Consider the following 23,055-nt stretch of genomic DNA (forward strand, 5'->3'; position numbering starts at 1 on the left):
AAATAAAGACACAATTTTATTTTACAAATTCATCTTTGTTTTTGTTTTTAAAAGGATAATTGCATGCTAACTTCAGAACACATTAGTGTCTTAAAACGGAATCGTTCAAGAAAGATATATTTACACCACCTTAATTTTAATGCAATATTTTCATTAAACTCCTTTTTAAGTATTAGAGAATTCTTAAAAATGTACAAGGTGAGGAACGCATACATAATTTTGCTGCTATTCTTGCTTTTCAACCTGGCTTTTCACTCTTAGGGCATTGGGAAGTTCCAAAGTTTTTATTTGGAAACTCAATAGGTTTGGAACTTGAAGTTTCTTCATACACATAGAAATACCAAAGCGAGCATTTCCTTATGGGCCGTGTTTGCCATTTCTGTTTCAACAAGAAACAATTTATCTTCTCTAATTAAAAGGTTTATGAACAGTCCTTGCTAATTTCTAGGCTGATGAAACATGGCTCTCAACTCACAGACTCTGAGGAGGCAGGAGATTTAGTGCCCAATTTCTCCTGACTGAGCTCCACTCCCTGCTTCAGTGGTTACGTGCACTCTGTTCTGAGAGGAACTGGCATTGGGGTAAGATGTTAAAACGCAGACACAATGAAGTGAGTAAATCAGTCTCATTGCACATACTGATTAGCGTCCACACTCAACACACAATGCCACATTGAAACTGAGACACTCCAGATTCTCACTTACATGATAATCACTGTGGCTCTCTGAATGAAATCAATGTATCTTTGTCATTTCGTCTGTTGAGTATGCACTAATGGCTTCCCCCAAATGGATAAGGACTGTTAACTTGGGGGATTATTACAAGACACCTGAGTAGCTGAGTGATTATAAAATTGGAATTGTTTCCATCTCAGAAGTCCCAAGGAATCTATGGACTCATACTTTACTCCATTTGATAGCACACCCACTCACACTTTGAGATGGCCAATTCAAGTAAAAGAAGCTGTTAAAAATGGCTTGTGGGTTGTCCTGGTTCCCAGTTTAAGACTCACTGAAAATATAAAGAATAACCAAGACCTTATTCATTTAATTTCGCACATTCTAAAAGTTGTTTTCCCGTATGCGATTGTGCTTAAGGTTGGGATATAGTTTCCTATATAATAAAAAGACTTACAGGGGGGGGGGGGGGGGAAGAAGCTGTTAAGATTTTACTATCAAGCATGTTAATGTCCTTATTCTTACAAATAGTGCCATGGGCTGGTAGAAGGCTCTCTCGTTTCACAGATAAATACACTAAGAGGTATTTATCACCTAACAGTTTACTTCATTCGTTTAAGGCACAGCTCAAGATTCCCTGCTCATATTTTCCTGAAATGAGCCACCTTAGTGACTCGGCATTGACTCATACCACTGAAATTGACCTCTCTCCAATCCTATAAGTGGAAAGAAGCTGATTTGGGTACTTGGTTATAAATATTCCCTAATGTCTTTTCTCTGAAAAATTTGAACATTGAATTGAAAACCGTGAGTAGGGGAAGAGTAAATAAAGATACCAATGTGCTTTTAAGGTATGTTGCAATATGTTGCTTGTAATGATGCTGATTAAAGTGGAATTTTTTGTAAGCAACTTTGAAGGGTTTTCTGGGTACTAATTCTGAAATGTATGCTCATTTTCAATACAACTTAAAAATGACACCTGTTTAAGTTGGAATGAGTATGCATTTACCACCTACATAAGCATAAAGTATGGGAAATACATTTATGAATATTATAAATGCTTGAGAAAATTTTTTTCCACATTACATATGATTGTATGTTTTATTTATTCAGGCTCCTATATTCATGAATTGGGCAATTCAGTCTCATACACAAAGTATAAACAGACCTTAAGAGTATGAGCTTCAGGAGGGCAAGAACTTCTCTCCCTCTTTAAGTATAGTACCCAACTCATAGGGAGACCTTACCCCATGCCGACGAAAATGAATGATGGAATGATGGATGAACAAAGTTAGGCAAGACAAGTTAGGAAATCGATATTGAACAGTAAGTGCTTTCAGGATCATCTTTTGAATTGTTCTCTTTTTCCTCCATTTTTCTTATTTTAAGTGGGTGATCTCTTTCATCTAGTGTGTTGAACTTACTGTTCAACTATTCGATGGAATTTATCAAAAAAGTTATCACTCACACTTGCTATCCTCATACTAGATAATCTCTTAAGAATGTGAAAAAAAATGATTGTTTTTCCCTAAAACTACACACTCTCAGAGGGGCCACTTTTCTTCTTTAGATCAGAGTATTTTTTTTTTTTTTTTTTTAGATCAGAGTATTCTTAACAAAGGGAAATTGTTCGACATGTACATAGCCACAAGACTCTTAATTCTTCTGGAACTCCAGCTCAACTGTATTTGGTTCCAAAGTAGAACTAATCATTCTTAATCCGGAGGTAAAGTCATTACTGCCAGTAAACAGGCCCACTGACCTTGAGTGCAGAAAACCAAGATGGCTGCCATCAATTTCTTAACGGTACACTTTCCAAATTACCTCCTAAATTAAAGTGGAGGCAAATTATAACAATGAAAGGGAATTGACAAAAATATTTGCTTCCTGAGGTTTTTGTTTGTGCATTTGCTTTGTTTTTAATTTCTATTGCTTAGCATTGTAACATCATTATTAAATGACTAAGCATGGGGGCGCCTGGGTGGCTCAGTGGGTTAAGCCTCTGCCTTCGGCTCAAATCATGGTCTCAGGGTCCTGGGATCGAGCCCCGCATCTGGCTCCCTGTTGAGCAGAGAGCCTGCTTCCTCCTATCTCTCTGCCTGTCTCTCTGCCAACTTGTGATCTCTTTCTCTCTCTGTCAAATAAATAAAAATCTTAAAAAAAAAAAAAAAGACTAAGCATGATTGGGGCCATGCAAATTTCCTTTGTTTCTCATCTGTATGTGTCCCCTTACTTCAAAATGTTCCTAACGTTAAGTAGATTTAGAAAATGTGGATAGTCAAAAAGAAGGAAGGAAAAACCATCCACAACTTTAGCACAAAGAAATAACCATTATTGACCTTCTAGATTTTTTTTCCCCCTCTCTCTGCCTCTTTACTGTTGTGCTATTTCTGGTCTTTCTGAAAAAAGAAACTTGGTACATTCTTGTAAATAAATGTTTTCATAAAGCCCAAAACAAAAACATAAAGAGGATGATAAAATGGAAGTTATAACATTTTCTTTTGGCTGATCTGTATTTCCCACAAATAGGCAGTCTAGAAAAATAGAATACAGGGTTGGGAATCTGGCTGACCCAAGTTTGAATCATACCTCATATGTGACCCTGTGCAAGTTGTTTAACTTACAGCCTGTTTCCTCTTCCGTAAAATGAGAATAATACCCTCATCAGAATGTTTCTGTGAATAGTCAATGAGAGGTATTTAAAGAATTTGGCTAGCTGCCCAACACAGTATGCACTCAGTGAATGCTACCTATTATTATTATTATTTATAAGAATACTTACTGTTATTCTACATTCCTAACTGACCTTGTAGATCAGAAAGTTCACCACCATGTGACATGAAGATTAATTTTAGGTCAGTCCAGAAGAAACATAATTAAGCAGGTAAATCTATTGGAAAGAGACCATATATTGCATTCTCAAGCCAGTACTTTAGAATGATAGGATTAATTAAAATTCTCCTCTGTTAGCATAGTTAAGAAGCAGGATGGTTATTCTTTGAAATTAAGATGCTTAAAAACAGCGATCTGCCTCATTCTATCTTAACATCATCTTTGCCATTGCACAATTTATGACCAAAAGTTCAGTTTGCCTTGGTGTGATACAATACAGAGAAGACCAGAAGATACATGTGTTGCTATTCTCTTAGAAGTTTCTTTGAGTTTTAAGGTGTACTTCAAGTTTAAGAGCTCTTCTGATTATTGAAAGTTTGGTGGGTTTTATATTAAAGGGTTTTAAGTGTAATTATTTATCCAAATGTAATTATCTATTTAAATGTAATTATATAGCTATATAATTAAATGTAATTATCTATCTGAAGGGTTTTAAATGTAATTATTTATATATTTATTTATTTAGGGGTTTTGTTGTTGTTGTTTAGCTCTGGGCCCAGTCAAGCTCTGTTATGTCAAGCTCTCTGGACAACCTCCATTTCTCTTTCATCCCAGGAAATGTTCTTAATAACAGCATGACTAGTTTTTGAGAGCCTGTTATGTGCTAGGCACTGACATGGGTCCTTTGCATGAATTATTTCATACGATAGCATGGGTGGTCCTCTGATCTAGGCATAACTTGCTCATTTTTCAGGTACCAAACCTGTGGCTGAAGAGTGTTACGTCACACGCCAGGGGTCACACCTCCATGATGGCCAGGTCAGCAGCTGGACCTTATACTCTACAGTTCCCCACAGGCTCCTGCCCTGCCTGCTCCCTCCTCTCCTGCAAAATCCGGGGCCTTTCATGCAGGATCAGAGGAACCTTGTCTTTGATAAGGCGCATAGACAGAAAGGATCAATTATGGGATATCAAATATGAACAAGTCTTTCTTTCACACTTTCTTTTTCAAAAGAAAAAAGGTCTGTCATTCATTGACTTCTAAAGCTAGGCAACCAAGAGTAAATAACATCAAATTATTTACTAAATATAATAAATGGCAAACTGGAATTTGAATTTTCATGATAATCACGTAAGACAACAACAGCGTTGGGAGATACGGCACAGAAAGGAGCCTGGAGAGGCAGATAGGGGAGGAGGAAGGAACTAGACCAGAGCAAGGAGTGCAGGGACGTGCACTGACATTTCTGTGTCCAGCGCCATTTGGGGGCTTGCCGCCATTCAATGCAGCAGACCACGACTTTCATGGATAGTCTGAAATTTGTCATTAGATTGACATTTAAAGAGAGAGGGAGTTCCATTCAGAAAGCTGTCGATAAAAAAATTCAAATAATACATCTTCAAGCACTAGCCTGGAAATAAAGCTGCATATGCACAGCCTACCCCGAACTCTAGGAATTTTGTTTGCCTGAGGGAATTCCAGATCATGTTCCCCTGGTCCAATGCTCCTCCCATCCTCTGAGGAGGAAGCTCCATCTTTAGACGTCCATGTCAGATGCTTTCTTATCAAGGGAAGGGGTAGGGGAAAAGGGTTTTCTAGAAGGCAGAAGGATATTGGGGAGTTACCAGGTATCTACTAGGTTGGAGGTCAGTGGGCCCCTTGGATGTGAGGCAAGAATTGGGGCGATGATGTTCTGGCATGATTGAGGTCCTGCCTGTGTGGGGGTGTCTGTGGGAGGCGTAGAGCAGGAATCGTGAATCTCAAGCACCCAAGCTTGGAAAGAAGTTGCCTTTCCTCAAGCCAGGAAGAGTGGCTGCCAGGAGTGCTACCCCGTAGTTTCATCTCATTAATCATCTTATTAAATATACCACATTTGATTTACAAAAGGCAAGCGTGTTCATGTACGACGTACAAAAATACAAGTCGTGTGCGGTATTGGTTTCACAGGACTGTTACCTGAGCGTTTGCACCTGACCTTGCCCTTAGAAGAGCCGGGTTTTGGGTTCAATATTCTCTGGTCATCGTCTTGAAATTATTAATAATTTTTGAATAAGGGGCATCACATTTTAATCTTGCACTAGGCTCTGGATATTATGTACCAGTTTCTGGTTGTGTAAAAGGTCAACAGAAATAATGAACGTCTCCCCAAGTTTCTGAGAATCTCATCTCTCATCTCACATCCTTAAAAAGATGGAAGATGAGAGTCTGAGGCAATTGTGGCAATTCTCCCCTCTCTCTTGCCCCTGTATAAGCTCTCTTTACTCCTTCCCTACCCCCTCCACCCCTCACCCCTCACCCCCCCAAAAAAGCTCTCTTTCATTTACAACTTCAGAAATGATTTTTATTCTGGTCACTCTCAAACAGACATCTTTACACCGGCTCTGAAGGTCAAGAGCTATGGTGTCTAATAAGGAATTAACTAGCCACTGCGGGCTACGGAGCACATGAAAATGTGGCTAGTTCAAACTGATGTGTTGGGGAGTGTAAAACACACACATACATGATTGTAAAATAAGTCATTGCTTTTTTCTTAATACTGATTAGTTATTCAAATCTTTTTGGTATATTGGGTTACATAGAATATATTATAAAATTGTATAAAATTATAAATTATAAAATTTTTTAATGTGGCTATTAGAAAATTTAAGTTTATATGTGGCTTCAGTATGCAGCTTAAAGTGTATTTCTGCTGATCTAAATCTCCCCTGAAAACAAACATGTTTTGAACTATTCTACCTACATGTCCCACTTGTATCTCCATCTTGAAAAGTCTCAAAAAGTCTTCTCCCTAAATATTCTTTTTCCATCTGACTTACCCAAGCCAGTAAACAGGCCATCAAACTGTACCTCTGCCCTCACCCCCAGAATTCCGTTTCCATCTCTCTTGATTCCAGCACTCTCTCTCCAGACCTACTGTCCTGTCCTTGCTGAGGCGTTCAGCCTTTCTTCCTGTAATTCGCACTGTCCCTCCAAGAGCCACCCCTGCCTCACCCTTTCTCACTCCCCTGCTTTTATACTGCTGGATGTTCTATAACAGAAATCTTACTAATTCCCTTTCTTGATTGAATCCTTTCAGTGCCTTCCCATCAAACTTAGTGTGACCCAATTATGTTACGATCTGGATCGGGTCTGATAGCCCAATTTTACCTTCCACGTCTCCGTACCAGGCACCCTGCATTCCAATCATACCAAACGCTGTTAGTCCTTGGAACACATCCTTCTGGCCTCTGGGCTTTAGCACATACTGTTCCTTCTTCACGGTGGGCTCAGCACCCTCCAAAGTGAAAGTCCACATATTCTTTAGCCCCTAAGCATTTCCTCCGTGATGCCTCAGAGCTTCTCCACAGCTTCTCCATTAATGCAATATCATGCTGAATTAAGATAGCCTATTTTAAAGATTGTTGAGCAATCACTGCTCGAAATGCATTCCAGATTCTTCGAAGAGTGACTGTACATAGTAATTTTGGCTGAATAAATCCCACACCCTTTTCTCCCTGACCCACTGCTTTAGTTCATGCCTGTTTTTCTCCTGCGTAAAGTATTGGCACTGTCTCTCTATACCATTCCTCACTCTTCTTATTTAATCTGATACCCTGTTAACAGTTACATCTTGTTTACACACCAACATGAGCATGACTTTTCCCCACCTCAAGAAACCCCAATGGTGGTCTTATTTTTCCCCAAGAATTAATCTGAATGACTTTGCATGAGGCTGATCCTGATACTCGGCATAAAAATACCTTTCCTTCCATGCCAGGGGATATGCCAATCCTTTATAATAATCTCATTTACCCCTAAAGATCATCCCCAGAGGTGAGCTCTATTATCTCCACTCTGTGGGTTGCAAAGTAAAGGTCTAGGGAGCTGGACGGACTTGTGCCCATATATTCAATTAGCAATCACAGAGCTGGACATGAAATCCAAGGCCATGTGACTGCCAGCCCCACCTGCTCCCCCCACACCACACCAGATCCTGCTTTCCCTCTTGTTCCCACATACCAGACCCATCAAACCATTCCCAATGGTCTTCCACGTCGGGTTCATTTGCACATGATCCACACCCCCGTTAGCCTTGCACACCTCTGAAGTCATCTGGGCAGATCACTCACACCCAGTGTGGGTTTCACGTCCCTCTTGGTGCCTGTGATGCTGTATGACTATTAGTTTCCCTTCCCTCATCCCCGAGGAATGAACCGTCCTCAGGAGCTGTGACTCCAACTCATCAGCACTGAACAGGACAGCCTGGACCATCACTGAGGGACAGCACTGGCCTTTCCATTTAACACATTTCTAGAAGAAGGATGATAACACTTGCAACACTCCTTATGTATTTTCCACATGCCAGGCCCTGGTCAAAGTGTACGCACAAAGCACAGAACAGGCACAGCTCACTTAGTCCTCACAAACCTTTCTGAGACCATTTCTTTCTAATTCCTTAGGTTTCCCAGGAAAGTTCAGTTGGTAATACTCGTAACTTAATAGAAAAAAAAATAACTTCTGGTCAATACCAAACTCCATAAAATAACTAAAGTTTGCCCAATACGTGGGCAGGAGTTAATAGGCATTATTTCTTCTCAAGAACTGCATTTAGACCAGTAACATTTCATGCCCTTTTTAAGATAAGGAAATTTAAAAAATATTACTTGTTTTTAAAGTTCATGTGTGAAGATAAATGGGAAAAAAAGAAAACTGGTGGAGGCAGTTTAAATATTTTGACCTAAGTATACTAAGCAACCATGTTCAATGGCTTAACAAAACAAAACCAAACCTACTTTTTGAAATGTGGATCTTTTTCTACAGAGTGGCTAAAAAGACATCAATATAACCTTTTAGTAATTAAAAATGTTATAATCAGAATTGGTTTAATAGAGGTAATATATGGTATTAATGGTGGTAATAATATAGTATTGATAGGGGTTATACACGTTCAAGCTATATATGGTCATCTGTCCATTGCTATATTGAATTGGGCTACATCTGAGGTCCCAGTTTGTTCCAGATTTTGCCTCACTTCTTCCTGATAGCTAGAAAGGTCTTTCCAGCTGCCTACTTAAGGGACCTTCATCTAGATGTTTGCAACAAATACATCCAATCCTATATGTGCAAATATCTTCTCCCCCACATGAAAAACAAAGCAAAAAAGCTCTTCTCCATTCCCATTTTGGTGGATGGTATCATCTACCCAGTTACCCCTCAAATTCTACATCTTTTCATCCCCTGAATTGATCAACTGATGGATGAACATTAGAGAGTGAGTCTGAGACCCAGGAGGCTGAGACTTCACACCTGCTGGAGGAAACCAGGATCTTCCTGAAGAGTAGCTGTGGCCCTATCCCTTCAAAACACATGGATGCATGTGCTTCTGATGATCTGAGAGGCCTCGGAGCTGGTAACTGGACCACAGAAATGAGGAGAATCTTATTATATACTTCTAATCCATGAACAAATAAAGCCGATGGTCGTGGTTGACATTGATAGGAAACTTCTCTATATTAGATGCTTTGCTATATCCAATAGGGTAGTTTTAATGCTTGGGACTTCGCATAGGCTCATTTTAGAGGAGGAAACCATGTTGCAGGAGGGTTTGGTACCTTGGCCTGCTTCATCATAAGCAGATCGTGGAACCAGGCATCCCACCCAGCCACATACGTGTCCTAAATCCATGCTTGGAGACACAAGCCCCCAGCCTGTGACATACTATTTCCTAATAAAAAGACTGGATCAGGAAAATTTCATCTACATCAGACATTCAAAGTCATGGTAATTTATGTGTCTTTAAACATTTAGTGCTGTGACATACAGGAGAGGAGCATGTGAGATAGTGCTCTGTGGGACATGCTTTCACTCTTGACTCTGAGTCATTTGGCTTTTACTCCATTTTTTTGTGCCTCTCTGATTCTTCACCATGGATGGGACCAGGCCCCTACTCCACCTCACTTGAATCCCTGGACCTTACCCATACTTCAGTGTGACAAGGTCTCCCACTGGGAACTTTCTCAATCTTCTTCTAGCTCTCAGGAAGTAGTCCCACTTGCTCAACTCCATCTACTGCTCCAGAGGTCCCATTCTGCCCCATGCCCTTTGAGGCTGGGCTCTCCCTGTCCTTGAGTTTTAGCTCCCTTTGCTAACTAACCCCTCTGGGGTCTTGCTCCTGAACTGTGTACACGTCCTCTTGCACCTTCCCCCTGTCCTGCTGGAGTTTTCCCCATAGAGATTTCTCAGAAATGCTTTGCTTTTGGTTGGAAACCAGAAGATATAGATTTTTTTTTTAAGATTTTATTTATTTATTTGACAGAGATCACAAGTAGGCAGAGAGGCAGGCAGAGAGAGAGGGGGAAGCAGACTCCCTGCTGAGCAGAGAGCCTGATGTGGAGCTTGATCCCAGGACCCTGAGCTGAGCTGAAGGCAGAGGCTTTAACCCACTGAGCCACCCAGGTGCCCCTAGAAGATATAGATTTTAAACCAATAATTTTCCTAATTTCTACTGAACTCAAAAGCTCTTTTGGTGGCGTGACCCCCATCTGATAACAAAGACTAGGAAGACCAGGGTCCCTTTAGGTCCTAGCTCAAAAGGTCCTGTTCTTTCCTCTTTTCAGGTTTTATTCTGGACCATGGAAACATAGCACCCCTTCTCACGGGTTCAGTTAGAAGCAAAATGCAATAAAATGACTGAGGAGTTTGGGAACAAGGCTGCACATGAATGGAACATACCCCAGGAAACTTAATTTTATGATCCTAATCTTTTAGTTCTTGACAGTTGCATAGTTAAATATCAGTGCCAAGAAGAGTGAACCAGAGTTCTGAGGGCATGTTCTCCCAGTTCATTTCAAAGGAAGCAAAAGTATAGGCTTCAAAACGGTTATGGTGCATTAGTGTACCATGTAATAATATATAGATCAAGTTAAATTATTTTACCAGACAACTGCCAGTATGAGGCACATGTCCCACTGCAGGGATGTTTGGAACTTGTGTCAAAGGAAGGTGATTCTCAAACCAAAGTGATTATTTAGGGCTTTGATTGTCATTTGGTTTTATTTATATAATGAGGGCGATGGAGCTCCTCTCTGCTGCCAATAAATCTAGAAATTAATTTAAAACATATTAAAAACACTTCGTGTACTTCAGGAGGAAGTTTTTCTTTAATTCAAGAAAAAAGTTATTATTATATAAATCAGTCAATTCTGTTAGTCTTATAAAATTAAATCTCTCATAGAGAGGAGTCAGTGATACAATCAGCTTTCAGACCACATATCATATAAAAAGTCATGTTTCTAAACAAGTTTCAAAGAATCAGAATATATATTACCTGTCATTTGAACTATTGACCTAATCTATTTTTAAAAAAAGAATATTAGTTTTTCTGACAAAGGAAGTATCTATGCTTTTCCACATTTTTGCTTTCCCAATTGTCAGAAATAACCAATACATAGTTAAGTTGTTCAAGAGATTAAATCCGGGAAGAAGTCTATGGTGGTTTAAGCAAGCCAGATCATTTCAGATCATGTTTCCCATGTTGAGGAGTCTGAGGACTAAAAGGATTGCTCTGACATTTAAACTAGTGTTTAAATGAAAAACATTCTAACCAAAACCACCAACCAACCAAACTATAAAAAACAACACACACACACACACCAAAACAAACTAGCAAACAAACACTAAGGATGTGTGGGCTAAATTAATTTTCTTATGATGAAAGCTACATGGAATCACATACAGTATATATTATTTTGACTCTGTATCTTTTTTTGTGTATGTAAATGTTATTTGTTGACATTTGATACAACTACTTACTTGGGCTAATCAGCCATTACTCATTTACTCTTGCCCATACACGTGGCAAGATGATGGTTGTAAAAACACAAAGAAAACTCTATTGCTCTCTCATGGAGTTCACTTCTGTGTAGAAATATTAGACACCTACAAAAAATTCATTAAAATGAGATAAAAAATGTAATGTACAAGTTGAGATGAGAGCATCTAAGAAGATGGTCTCTTTCTGAGAAGAACGACACATTCACTGAATGTGTTGTTGATGAAATCTCTCTTTGGGAAATAAGTTAAGATCATTTGAATACTTACAGAAAATTTCAGTTCAAATGACCTTAAAGGTTTTGTGATTTTCCAGATCCTTCATCATAAATTAACATGTATAAAGCTCTTGGGATAGTAGCTAGCACGGACTAAACTCTATATAATTTTATATTATCAACATCTTTTGGATTGAAAAAATTGAATATTTTTTTTCTGTAGTTTATTGAAATCTAGCTATTCAGGTTTTTATTGTGTTCTTAGGTTTAACCAGAAGCAGATATTTTGACTGACCTTGTAAAGTCTTCCAGCTCATATGGTTTTTTAACTTGAAAATACCTCCCAGACTGACACTTTTTCTATCCTGAATTCTCTGTTTAGATATATTTTAAGGCCTTAATATGAAGATCTTAAATTTTGTAAATCTAGGTTTGAACTTTTCTCTCTTAGGCTTATTTAAGAAGGAAAAATTTAACTCTCTAGTTGATCACATCGCTTGATGAATGTGACTGTAACCAGAAGCTTTAAGAAAATTGGGAGTAGAAGTCAATTTTTCTTGGTCTGAATTATTCATCAAATGAGCTTTATCTAGGCATCTGGTTCCACTCTCGTTTTACATAATTATTAAATAAAGGGCTTTTTTTAGGTCAATAATTCAGATGACTGGTAACATATCCTGAATTCTTTGAAATTGAGTTTTTTTAGAAACACGAATTTTTATATGATAACGTGGTCTAGAAGCTGATCATACCCCTGACTTGTTTTATATAAATTAGTCAATATACCTCCTTTACCAGAACGGTTATATTTTAATTTCTAAAATAATGGCACTTTCTAAAATTTTTATGTTTTTTTCTCCTTTGATTTATGATTTCCAAAAAAATCATAATTCTTATAAATTATTATTTTATCTCTAAACTCAAGCAGTGTTTTCCAATCAGTGTGGTGCATTAATACAACACAGGGGGAAGAACTGATCATTAGGAGTCACTTATCATTCAACTAATACTGATTGAAGACTTAATATTCAATATTTTGAGTTGTTTGCTGCATTCCAGCTGCTGTTCTAAAGCGAGCTGAGTTGTCCCTATAGCTTTCGCTCTGCCTAAGCAACCTGTACCTTTCCTCTGGCCAGTTCTGGCCACTCCCTGCCCTCGCGAACTTCCAGGACCGAAACTGGTTCAAGCCAGTGCTCAAGGGACATCAAACAACACAAGTTAATTCACACTGTTCCAGAACAACTAAGTGGCTGTAAATTTTTTTTTTCATCGCCACTACTGATAATTCTTTGCTGTATATCTTTTCAAATCTAGATATTACGAGGCAAATTCTTCTAGAAATTATTTATTCACACAGGATATAGTACAAGACGTTTACTCTACTGCAATTATCTATCTGACAGATTAAGTATCCTTATTTCAGAAAGGGCTCAAATTGTTCACCAGACGGCACAACGAGCACAGGACAGACGAAATTGTTACTGAATCTTTTTTCCTATGTTAACTTTAGCACAGAGAATTGAATCACTTAGATGTGAAAGCATCTTGAAAATCTACAAAATAACTTATTTTTAAAGCAGCCCAGTGTCACTTTCTTAAACTTTTTTGGTTAGTAATGTTAAGTGTAGGAAGACTTATAAAGCATTATATTCTAATATTAATACAGTCCAAACTTGTCACCGCACTGACCCACAAAATCAAAAGCATATGCATGTTTTTGTTTGTTTGTTCTGTTTTGATTTGTTTTAATTAACAGGCTACCGTCTCTACCATGGTCACCTTCACAGAAGCTCAAATGTCTTTGAGGAAGCTAACAACGCCTACTGAGAAGAAGGTACAGGAACTTTGACTTTTTAGAGGAGGACAAAATGAACATTTACACCGAAACACTTTCTACAGCATGGCCAATAATAATTCCGTAGAATGTCTCATTTGCACATGTTATTTCTGTGCATTTAAAAAACACCATTCTTTTTTTTTTTAAGATTTTATTTATTTATTTGACAGAGAGAAATCACAAGTAGATGGAGAGGCAGGCAGAGAGAGAGAGAGAGAGAGGGAAGCAGGCTTCCTGCTGAGCAGAGAGCCCGATGCGGGACTCGATCCCAGGACCCTGAGATCATGACCTGAGCCGAAGGCAGCAGCTTAACCCACTGAGCCACCCAGGCACCCCAAAAACACCATTCTTCATGCCATTCCCTGCCTTTACTCAAAGAGAATTGTTACATGAGCTTCAGAACTTGGTTACAAGCTTATTTTTGCCATAGTTTTTTGGATTCCTTATGGCCGATCCTTAGAGCCATATTAGTCCCTAAAGGATGCTGTTCTGGATAGAACATCAGGGGTTTAGAGCCTCTGAGTTTTATGCCATTCCTCACATTCAGCTATCCCTGAAAAAAAATTATTAGGAAAAAGAATCTAAAAAGAAGAATTATTGCTACATTGAGTACACCAACTCTCCTACTTAAAGCAGAGGGTCTGATTAATTATAAGAAAGCATTTTTGATGTGCACTTTATACTGACTACTGAGAAGACATCTCAAAGAAAGCTAGAAGATTAAATGTCTACGTTAGATAAAATAAAAAAATTTAAAAGTACACAACAGTACAGATTTTAAAAATCACTGAAATTGTTAGTGTAGTTCATTAAAAATAAATTGCCCTTAAATTATAACATGGACATAAAAATAAATTAGTAAATATAATGAGAATATTGCTAGATTTTTTTTTAAGGTAGGAAAATTTTCTTTGAAAGATCTCTGGCTAGATTCAGGAAATGTGAAAGCTTTTTTTTTTTTTTTCCCCTTCAAATAATGCTTTTTAAAGGTACAGAATCAATGCTGGATTTATGCATATCTGACTTGTATGGGGAAGAGGAAACCACCGTCTTTTGGCTAAAATTGCTAGTTGGTAAAACAGACATTTCTGTTTTGAAAATAAGAGGACAATAAAGTATAGTGCAATTCTATACAGCTATGTTATCTGCTAAAACTTAACAAACAGACAAGCAAAGAAACTTACCCTTATTGATTCTCTGTCACTTATTCAAATAAGATTATCTTAATTTAGCTGAAGATGAATTAGAGTTCATAGTTGCCAGTATTTAGAACTTAATAGTTACAAAGGTGTTTCCTTATGGCTAGAGGTTTAAGTCTCACCTTTTTCAGTAATGATGTAAAGAGATTTTTAAAAATCACCATATAACTTTTTGCAGTGAGAGTTTAGAACTTAATAGACATATCCATAATTAAATCATTAATTTGAGGAACTTTTTAAAAAGTATCTAATATAATCAAATAGTATGACACTTTATTACAAAATGCAAAAAGCAAACACTCATTTTGTTTGAATATCAAATATAGTTATAAATAATTTAGGCCTTTGATATATAACTTACCTAAAATATAAAATAATAAAAATGATGCAGAACTACTATGGAATCGTGTTTCCTGAAATCTAAATGCTATATATAATTTAAAATAACTGATTAAACATGATTAGTCTTAGAACAAATGTCCTCTTATGCTATTATTTAATTAGCATGCGATACCTTAAAATCAGCTGGAAGGCAGCCACAGTCAGCCTTAAAAGGACAGCATGATAATTAAGAGTTGCCATTTATCTTTTTATTATAAAATTAGTGCTGTAATACAATGTGAAAAAGCCTACAAATCTGAACGTAAGGGATTTCCTAAATATTTTGATTTCTAATTCCAAACATTTAGATATTTTAAACTTTCTAATCTTTGTTAATTCATCCACAAAAATTCATATAATACTGATTACAACTTTCGCTGCCAAATGGTTATCTTGGAGACAGAGGATTTTATATTATTTATTCTTAGTAAAATTCATAATCCATTCTTACTTTTGATTGCAGCTTTGTGGCAACTTTTCCATAAAATGGCTATAAACATTTAGGCCTACTTAAAAAAGTAATTACCATGTCATCTGGCACAGAAAAAAATGGGAAAAGTGTCTATAACCAAAAGTGTTTCTCTATCAAGAGAGGTACTCACAGAATATTCTCTCCCTCACCCAGGAACCCACGTTCTAGGGAGGCATAATGTAACTACTGATTACCAGTAACCTTTTAGGCTTATTTAGGAAAATTAGAAGAAACTCTGCGATCATAGATTTTGTGTCAATTATTTGATTTCTTTCCAGTTCATGAGCTCTACTTTTTTTCTAGCTTCAGTATGAAAAACAACCCCGTAAATATCTTTGTTGGAATCAGCAATTATCAGCAATTCCAAATTAATTTTAAATGGTCTGATTTTAGAATAAATTTCTAATAGCAGTACTTAGTATGCTTATTTTCCCTGGCAAACTTCATAATACCTGTAAATAGAAAAACCACCTCTTTTAGCTACTAAAGTTTTCAAGCCCCTTTTTTGTTCAAAATTTACATGTTGTAAATTTTTTTTTCCTCAAAAAATTCTGATATAGGACATTTCGAGCTTTCATCAAATTGTGTTCCTGAAGCTGTATTTTCAGTATCAGGGAAATTAGAGCCTCATTGCTGTTTTCAAGTATCTTGAGTTTCTCTGATAAAAGGTAGTATAACATATAATAGGATTTCTGTTTCCAGATCAAGTCTGTATTTACAGTAACTAAGAAGAAAATAGTGACGTTTGAGGTTAACAGGATAATGACTGAATGCAAAGTCCGAGACCCTGGACAAAGTACATTCGGGGGTCAATAAAACTCTGGGAGCCTGTGGGCAGAGACAAATGCAATATGGTTGGTGCAGTGGACAGAATATAGACATCGGGTTCAGATATAGCTGAAAGAGAAAGTAAGGAAGTGTCTGGGGAGACAGCCTCGCTATATTCTGAAAGATGCATGACAGGTGCCTGCCACCCGGGGGGAGATTTAAAGAAAAAGTCTGTGCAGAGGCTTTGCAAAACATTGGAATAATGCATCTGGGAAATTAACAAAGTATTTGATATTGCTAACAACTGAACTGGGAAATTACGAAGTATTTGATATTCCTAGCAAGTCAGCTGAGAAAATAAGGATACATATAAATAGACAAAAGCTAAGGGGCAATCTTGAAAGATAGGAATTTTTTTCTCTGTTATGTGGTTCTCAAAGGTGATGAGTTAATAATAGCTGATGGATGCAGTTAGAATGCTAATCTTTCATAGCATTTTGCCTTTAAAAGGTTATTAATGTAGGAAAAAATAAGAACACAGGTATAAATTCTGTGTGACACTCAAGTGTGACAAGGCTCTGTCACACACAGTGCTCTGATGAAGGCAACAGGGCACAGCAGGCAGGTACGCCGCAGGTACCCGGCACCTTGCTCTTCTACAAGCTGCCCTAAGAGAAACTGACAAGAAATGGATTTCTCGCTGCAGATTTCTCATTGCGCTAATTCCAATTTTTTTTTTTTTAAGTGCAAAGCTCTGAAGGGAATTAAATTGGAGAGAATCTCTCTCCGCCTTATATTCTTTTGCAACAGGATCACTTCCTTGGTGGCTATTTTTATAGAATTTAACTCAAAACTAACTCAATTACTCAAAACTAAGTCTGTTCATTTAGCTCTCCTTTGAAAGTTAAGTATAGGTGAAATGTAATGCTATCACTTCACCATGTTCCCCCATACACGGCTCCCAGGCACAGAAAGACATGATTCCTATTTGATCTCATCATTAAACATTTGGACATGAATCCCTAGATTGAGTTTTCTCAGTCTGTCTTGATATCTTGAATACTGGTGACCTTTAGAACATACGTTGTGAGAAATATTATCGCATACTTTATAATTCTCTTCTCTGAGGGCTGTTGACATTGCTGTACCTGTGAAATGAGTAAATATATGCTCATATGTAGCCATGAAAATTGTATTATTATACTTAATTAAAAGGTGATTAAAAGGTGTTATCCCTATTTTGGGGGAAAAGTTAGCAAACAAAAATATATTAATTAGAAGTAGATCTTAGACACTATTTTACGTTTCATGGCAGATTCGATCCTCAGGGGAGGTTTTTATTCAAAGTTTTCAACCGAATGTTTTTCATGACCTATCACTGTAAATGATCCGATGTATTGAGAGACCAACCATAGGACTGACTTGGCTAAGGCTGGAATGTGGCTAAAACCAAATGTAATCTTCATCTGGTCATTTCCTCATCAAGGATTTCAACTGGACTGACCAATTTCAATTCACAGTAATAACTTTGTTCCTAAGAGACTCTAAATCAAAGAACTACCCACTAAGGGGCAGTTTCTACTGCAATCCAAAGTCTGTGCTATTATCTTGCAGCGGTTGACAGCAAACATCCACCAGGAACGGTAGCATACGTTTGTAGGAGGTGTGTGGTGTTTTTGGTTTCACTCTATCTCCGAAACCTATCTGCGTGTGAGAAAAACCGGGCAATAAAAGAAGTTTTACCGGCACACACTATAGCTGGGCTTGAACTCAATGCAGAGATTGCACTTCCTTTCTTTCCTTGGATTCCAAGCCGGGGGAGCACAATGGGGGTGTTGTGCTCTGGGCTAGCGTGGCATGCATGACACCAGGAAAGGACGTGTGAGCAGCTTTCAGTATCGACACCGTTTGCTTTAGAACTACCCTCGATGAAATCAAAGGGCACCCAAGACTCGAAGTTCAGGATAAGCAAGTGCAAAACCCACTGGCGATTCCAAGCGCAAAACCCACGGAATTCCTGAATTTAAATGTATGCATTGGTGCGCAGAGAGTGAAATAAATTCTTGATGAGGCTTCAAAAATGCTCCACAATTTCCAAGCTGCTGATTTCTCATGTAATTCTCTTCATATATGTTCGAGTGCAGTTAATAAAAGGACCCATTGTTTATGAGGGAGAAAGATTGTTGTTCGGAAGACTGTCCAGAACAACAAGCTGTCATGGTTTGTTCAAACACTAAATATCTTAAACTCCAAGGCATATTGTAATTTTTTTGGGGGGGGTCACAGAATTTCTAGGACCTATCACTGAAACAAGTCTATGTTTCTGGCACTATTATGTGGAAATGTATGCATGTGTGCGTGTGTGTACATGCACGCTGCTTTGGTAAATCCAGATAACACAATGAATATAAATCTTGTAGGTTAAGTTTTGCTCCAAATAATTGTTACACCGTGCTTTAAAAAAAGGGCAAAAATAAAATAAAAGCTTACCTCTGTCCGTCCAGTGGCTACCCAGGGACCTTCTCAGCCTCGGCCTCAGCGGGTAGGCAGAGCTCTAGGAGCCAACAATCTGCTAACGGAAGCAGGTACACCCGAGAGCGGCCGCCTGCCTTCCAGCCCCGCGCCCATCCGAGCACACACCTGCTTCTTCAGCCCCGCCGCTCATAGGCAGCAGCCAGGCACAGGACCCCTGTTTGCAGACGGTGACACCCTCTTTTTGGGTCACTCCTTTTCAGGGCGAGCAGCCAGGCAGCGGCGGCGATGATCTTGCAGGGAAGGCTTGCCTTCCCAAGACAAAACCCTTTTCTGCTGTCTGAGAGCCGACAGGCAGCATTATCACTCTGCATTCCAAGTTCTCCAATCAGCTAATCAGAGCAGCCGTCAACGGCTGGTGCAAACGGCAGCTCGCAGGCGTGGGGGGCTCTCATCACCGCAGGCCAGCATGCCCCTTGCCTCTCTCTTCTCTGAATGGATTCTTCAGTCCATGCTTCTTCCAGGGGGAGGCTCAGCAGAATATGCCACACTGTTTTCCATAAGGAAAATGGCTGGTGCTCTCAGCACTGCCGCAGACAGCTCGTTGGGTTCCACGGGCTTTCCGTAGCCATAGCAACAACCAACAGACAGACTTGGGCAGCAGGCATGGCTGATCCTGTGCGGCTCCCTACACGGCTTGTTAATTTCTTTTCATCAGACTCATCATTTGGGGAGGAGGGGCGCTTCTGCGGGCTTTCTAAATCTTTCACCAAGAGCCCAAGTGCTTCCAGATTTCAACTTTCCTGAGGAACTTCCGTTAGCAGCCGATGCTGCATGTAAAATTGAGGAAGGATTCGGGTCTCTCCAGGTTAATAACATGCAGGTCGCCGTAGAGACACTAACTGGAACCACTGTCATAACAGATCTACGACCTGCACGTCATCGAATGGGCATAAGGGAGATGGGCAGGTGGGGGGCGGTTATACTTTGGTTTTTTTAAATGATAAGCTTATAGCCACTTAACTGAAACAGAGCCCTAGGACTCATTACAGACGGCCCAGATAACAACCAAGTCCGATAAGGCTATTTTATAAGATGTAACCAATGGAGTTCATGTATCTAGTTACTTTCGTGTATTTTTACGTATTGTACAATTTGAGATAGAATTTTAAAAATCCCACTTGTTCCCTACTGCAGAAGATGATTAACTTAATTATAGTGTATTTGTAATTTAAAAATACCCTAAGGGGCATCTGGGGGGTGTGGTTAAGCGTCAGACTCTTGGTTTCAGCTTGGGTAGTGAGCTCAGGGTTTTGTAATCGAGCCCCACACCGAGCTCCCAGCTCAGCGTGGAGTCTGCTTGACATTCTCTCTCCCTCTCTCTCTGCCCCTCTTGCTCATGCTCTCTCTCTAAAATACTTAATCTTTTTTTTAAAGATTTTATTTATTATTTATTTGATAGGCAGAAATCACAAGCAGACAGAGAGGCAGGCAGAGAGAGAGGGAAGCAGGCTCCCCGCTGAGCAGAGAGCCCGATGTGGGGCTCGATCCCAGGACCCTGAGATCATGACCCGAGCCGAAGGCAGAGGCTTTAACCCACTGAGCCACCCAGGCGCCCCTAAAATACTTAATCTTAAAAAAAAATAAAAATACTTTAAAAATCCAAACTAAATTAAAAGCCCTTTGCTTTAAACAATACCTCCAAAGCAGGAATACCACCCTTCCTTGAAAGGTCACCTCATGAGGGAGAATCCCACAGTTAATACCATTAACCATTTATACTTTCTGCAAAATGCCCACCCTTTTCCTTAACCCCGTCATCGGTCATCGTCTAGTCGATCTATTTCCAAGAGACCATCCCATCCATTTTGGTTTCTAACAACCTATTTGAAATAGCTGTGTTAACACTTCGGACTTGTAAACATAGGTGCATCATTTGCTAGTAGTCATTGACTTAGTATTTCGGAAGGACTGCCTTTCCTGACCCACGTTAGCACTTTTGCCTTCAGCGGCAATTTGCCAGCTTAAGTACGCTGAGAATCCTGTGGACACAGACTTGGTGACCTCATTTCCCTTACCTCTCCAGCCAGATTCACATTTGGTAGGACTGAGCCAGCTCAGGGTTCAGCATCATCTATGGAAGTAAAGTGAATGCACCTTTCTGCCTGGCACAGTCCTCGCCGCTCCGTAATGCTTTAAGCCTGCTCACACGTTCTCATGTCAATGACCTTCCCTTACATTATTTGGAGTTTGCGGCACCTATTTTTGCCCCTGCCTTCAACTTCAGCCTCATAATCTGTTCTTCGCTCCCTGCATGTCAGCTGTCTTGAATTACATCCTATGTCTTGCTTCCCTGTCTGGCAGACACCCTGCTACCCAAAAGCTTCTCAGTCAGATTTCAGCCTCCCAGCAACTTTTACCTCCATCCCAATCTGCCTTCTACTTTATCTTACGACGCTTTTCTCCAACAGACCACCCCACCAATGGCACTCCCAGGAAGGGTATGCCGTGGCCTCCTCTGTGCTTCCCCTGTACCTGGGATCTCCCTCTACTATTGCCAAACTTGTTACACGCTGTAGACTTGGTAGCCGTTTCATGTCTGATTCCCACACTGCTCTGCGAAACCTCTGGAAGCCAACTTGGTCCTTCCCTGTCTTATTTGTCTTCCATGGTTTTTTTTTTTTTTTTTTTTTAGATTTTATTTATTTGACAGAGATCACAAGTAGGCAGAGAGGCAGGCAGAGAGAGAGGGAAAGCACGCTCCCTGCTGAGCAGAGAGCCCAATGCGGGGCTTGATCCCAGGACCCTGGGATCACGACATGAGCCGAAGGCAGAGGCTTTAACCCACTGAGCCACCCAGGTGCCCCTATCTTCCATGTTTTAATTTTAAATTTAAGAGGTTGTATTTTTTACTTTTTTTTTTTTTTTTAAAGATTTTACTTATTTATTTGACAGAGAGAGAGAGCACAAGCAAGGAGAGGCTGCGGTCAGAGGGAGAGGGAGATGCAGGCCCCCCACTGAGCAGGGAGCTCAATGCAGGGCTCCGTCCCAGGACCCTGGGATCATGACCTGAGTGGAAGGCAGATACTTAACGACTGAGCCACCCAGGCACCCCTAATTTTAAGATATTTTAGTATCTTAAAACATTTTGAAGGAGGACCTAAAGCGCTGTTTGAACAGGTGCGGAATGACGGCATAGTGTGAAATCTGTTTTAATTCACCTTTTCAGTATCACCATTTGTCAACATTACAACTTCAGAAGAATTTAAGTTGTTTTGATTAAATGTTGACATGTTCAAAAAGTTATCAAGTTATCTTAGTTCCTTTTGGATTTTAGGATGGGTTTTCTTTGCACCGTCTGAAAATGTCTTTATTCTACTCTTGCACCCAATTGAGGATTTGACTAGGTACAAGAATCTTTTTAGTCATTTTTTTTCCTTTGAGATTTTGAAGGCTTTCTTTTTTTTTTTTTTTAAAGATTTTATTTATTTATTTGACAGAGAGAAATTACAAGTACACTGAGAGGCAGGCAGAGAGAGAGAGAAGGAAGCGGGCTCCCTGCTGAGCAGAGAGCCCGATGCGGGACTCGATCCCAGGGACCCTGAGATCATGACCTGAGCCGAAGGCAGCGGCTTAACCCACTGAGCCACCCAGGCGCCCCTTGAAGGCTTTCTTTTTAAAAATCTTTTATGTTCTTGCCCCACTACGCCCCCCAACAATCACTCCCCCCAAAAGAGAACTGGAAAATACCCAAACTGCACAGGGTAGAAGGTTGGCAGAAACCCAGGCTAATCTCTTTGCTTCTATGGCGTCCCTGATGGCATCTCTAGTAATTGTTATATGTTACTCTCTGCAGGGGGTCCTGTTATTTCTGGGCTTTTGTCTTCTTCACCTACCCCAAGCCCTACCCGTCATATCTCTGGCCACCATGGCCCATCAGTGTTACTGTTACCCGCTGGCTCTGCTCTACTTTGTGTCTCTGACTTTCTTTGTCCCCTTTAATTTGTTCATTTAAAAAAAAAAAAAAGTTGCTGAATATAGATTTTCAAGGAACAAATAGGATTTTTCTATTTCATCTTTCTGAGCCAAGTAGAACACTTCATACATTGCCTATACCTAGAATACCCAATGTCAGGAGCTCATCTTTGGCCTAGTCAGGTATGGTAAGGACACTGGATGTTACATTGTTTTCAAATTTTTGCCAATGCAATAGGTACAAAGTAATATTCATTATTGCCTTAATTTGCATTTCTCTTATTTTTCTTATTCTCTTAATTGCATTTCTCTAATTACTGGTAGAATTAAACATCTCATGTTTGATGGTCTTGTGGGTTATCTATGAACATTTCCTGTTCATAGCTTTTAACCTGTTTTCTCTATTAAGGTTTT

At 39.3% G+C, this 23,055-nt stretch overlaps 1 protein-coding gene across 18 annotated transcripts in view; it reads right to left on the bottom strand.

Moving 5' to 3' along the window:
- SORBS2 (sorbin and SH3 domain containing 2) overlaps window positions 1–19,542 on the bottom strand; it is a 208,996-nt gene extending 189,454 nt beyond the window's left edge. For 7 of the 18 annotated variants that reach the window (XM_059384277.1, XM_059384273.1, XM_059384276.1 and 4 more), the window contains exon 1: window positions 18,685–19,522. The gene's annotated coding sequence lies outside the window, so the exon portion shown is untranslated. Of the gene's footprint in view, window positions 1–18,684 lie in introns of all 18 variants that reach the window. The other 11 variants (XM_059384266.1, XM_059384263.1, XM_059384265.1 and 8 more) reach the window with 7 other exon arrangements.
- Between the last annotated feature and the right edge of the window lie 3,513 nt (window positions 19,543–23,055).

This window comes from Mustela nigripes, chromosome 18 (assembly GCF_022355385.1).
Source record: "Mustela nigripes isolate SB6536 chromosome 18, MUSNIG.SB6536, whole genome shotgun sequence".
In the NCBI taxonomy this organism is placed as follows: domain Eukaryota; kingdom Metazoa; phylum Chordata; class Mammalia; order Carnivora; family Mustelidae; genus Mustela; species Mustela nigripes.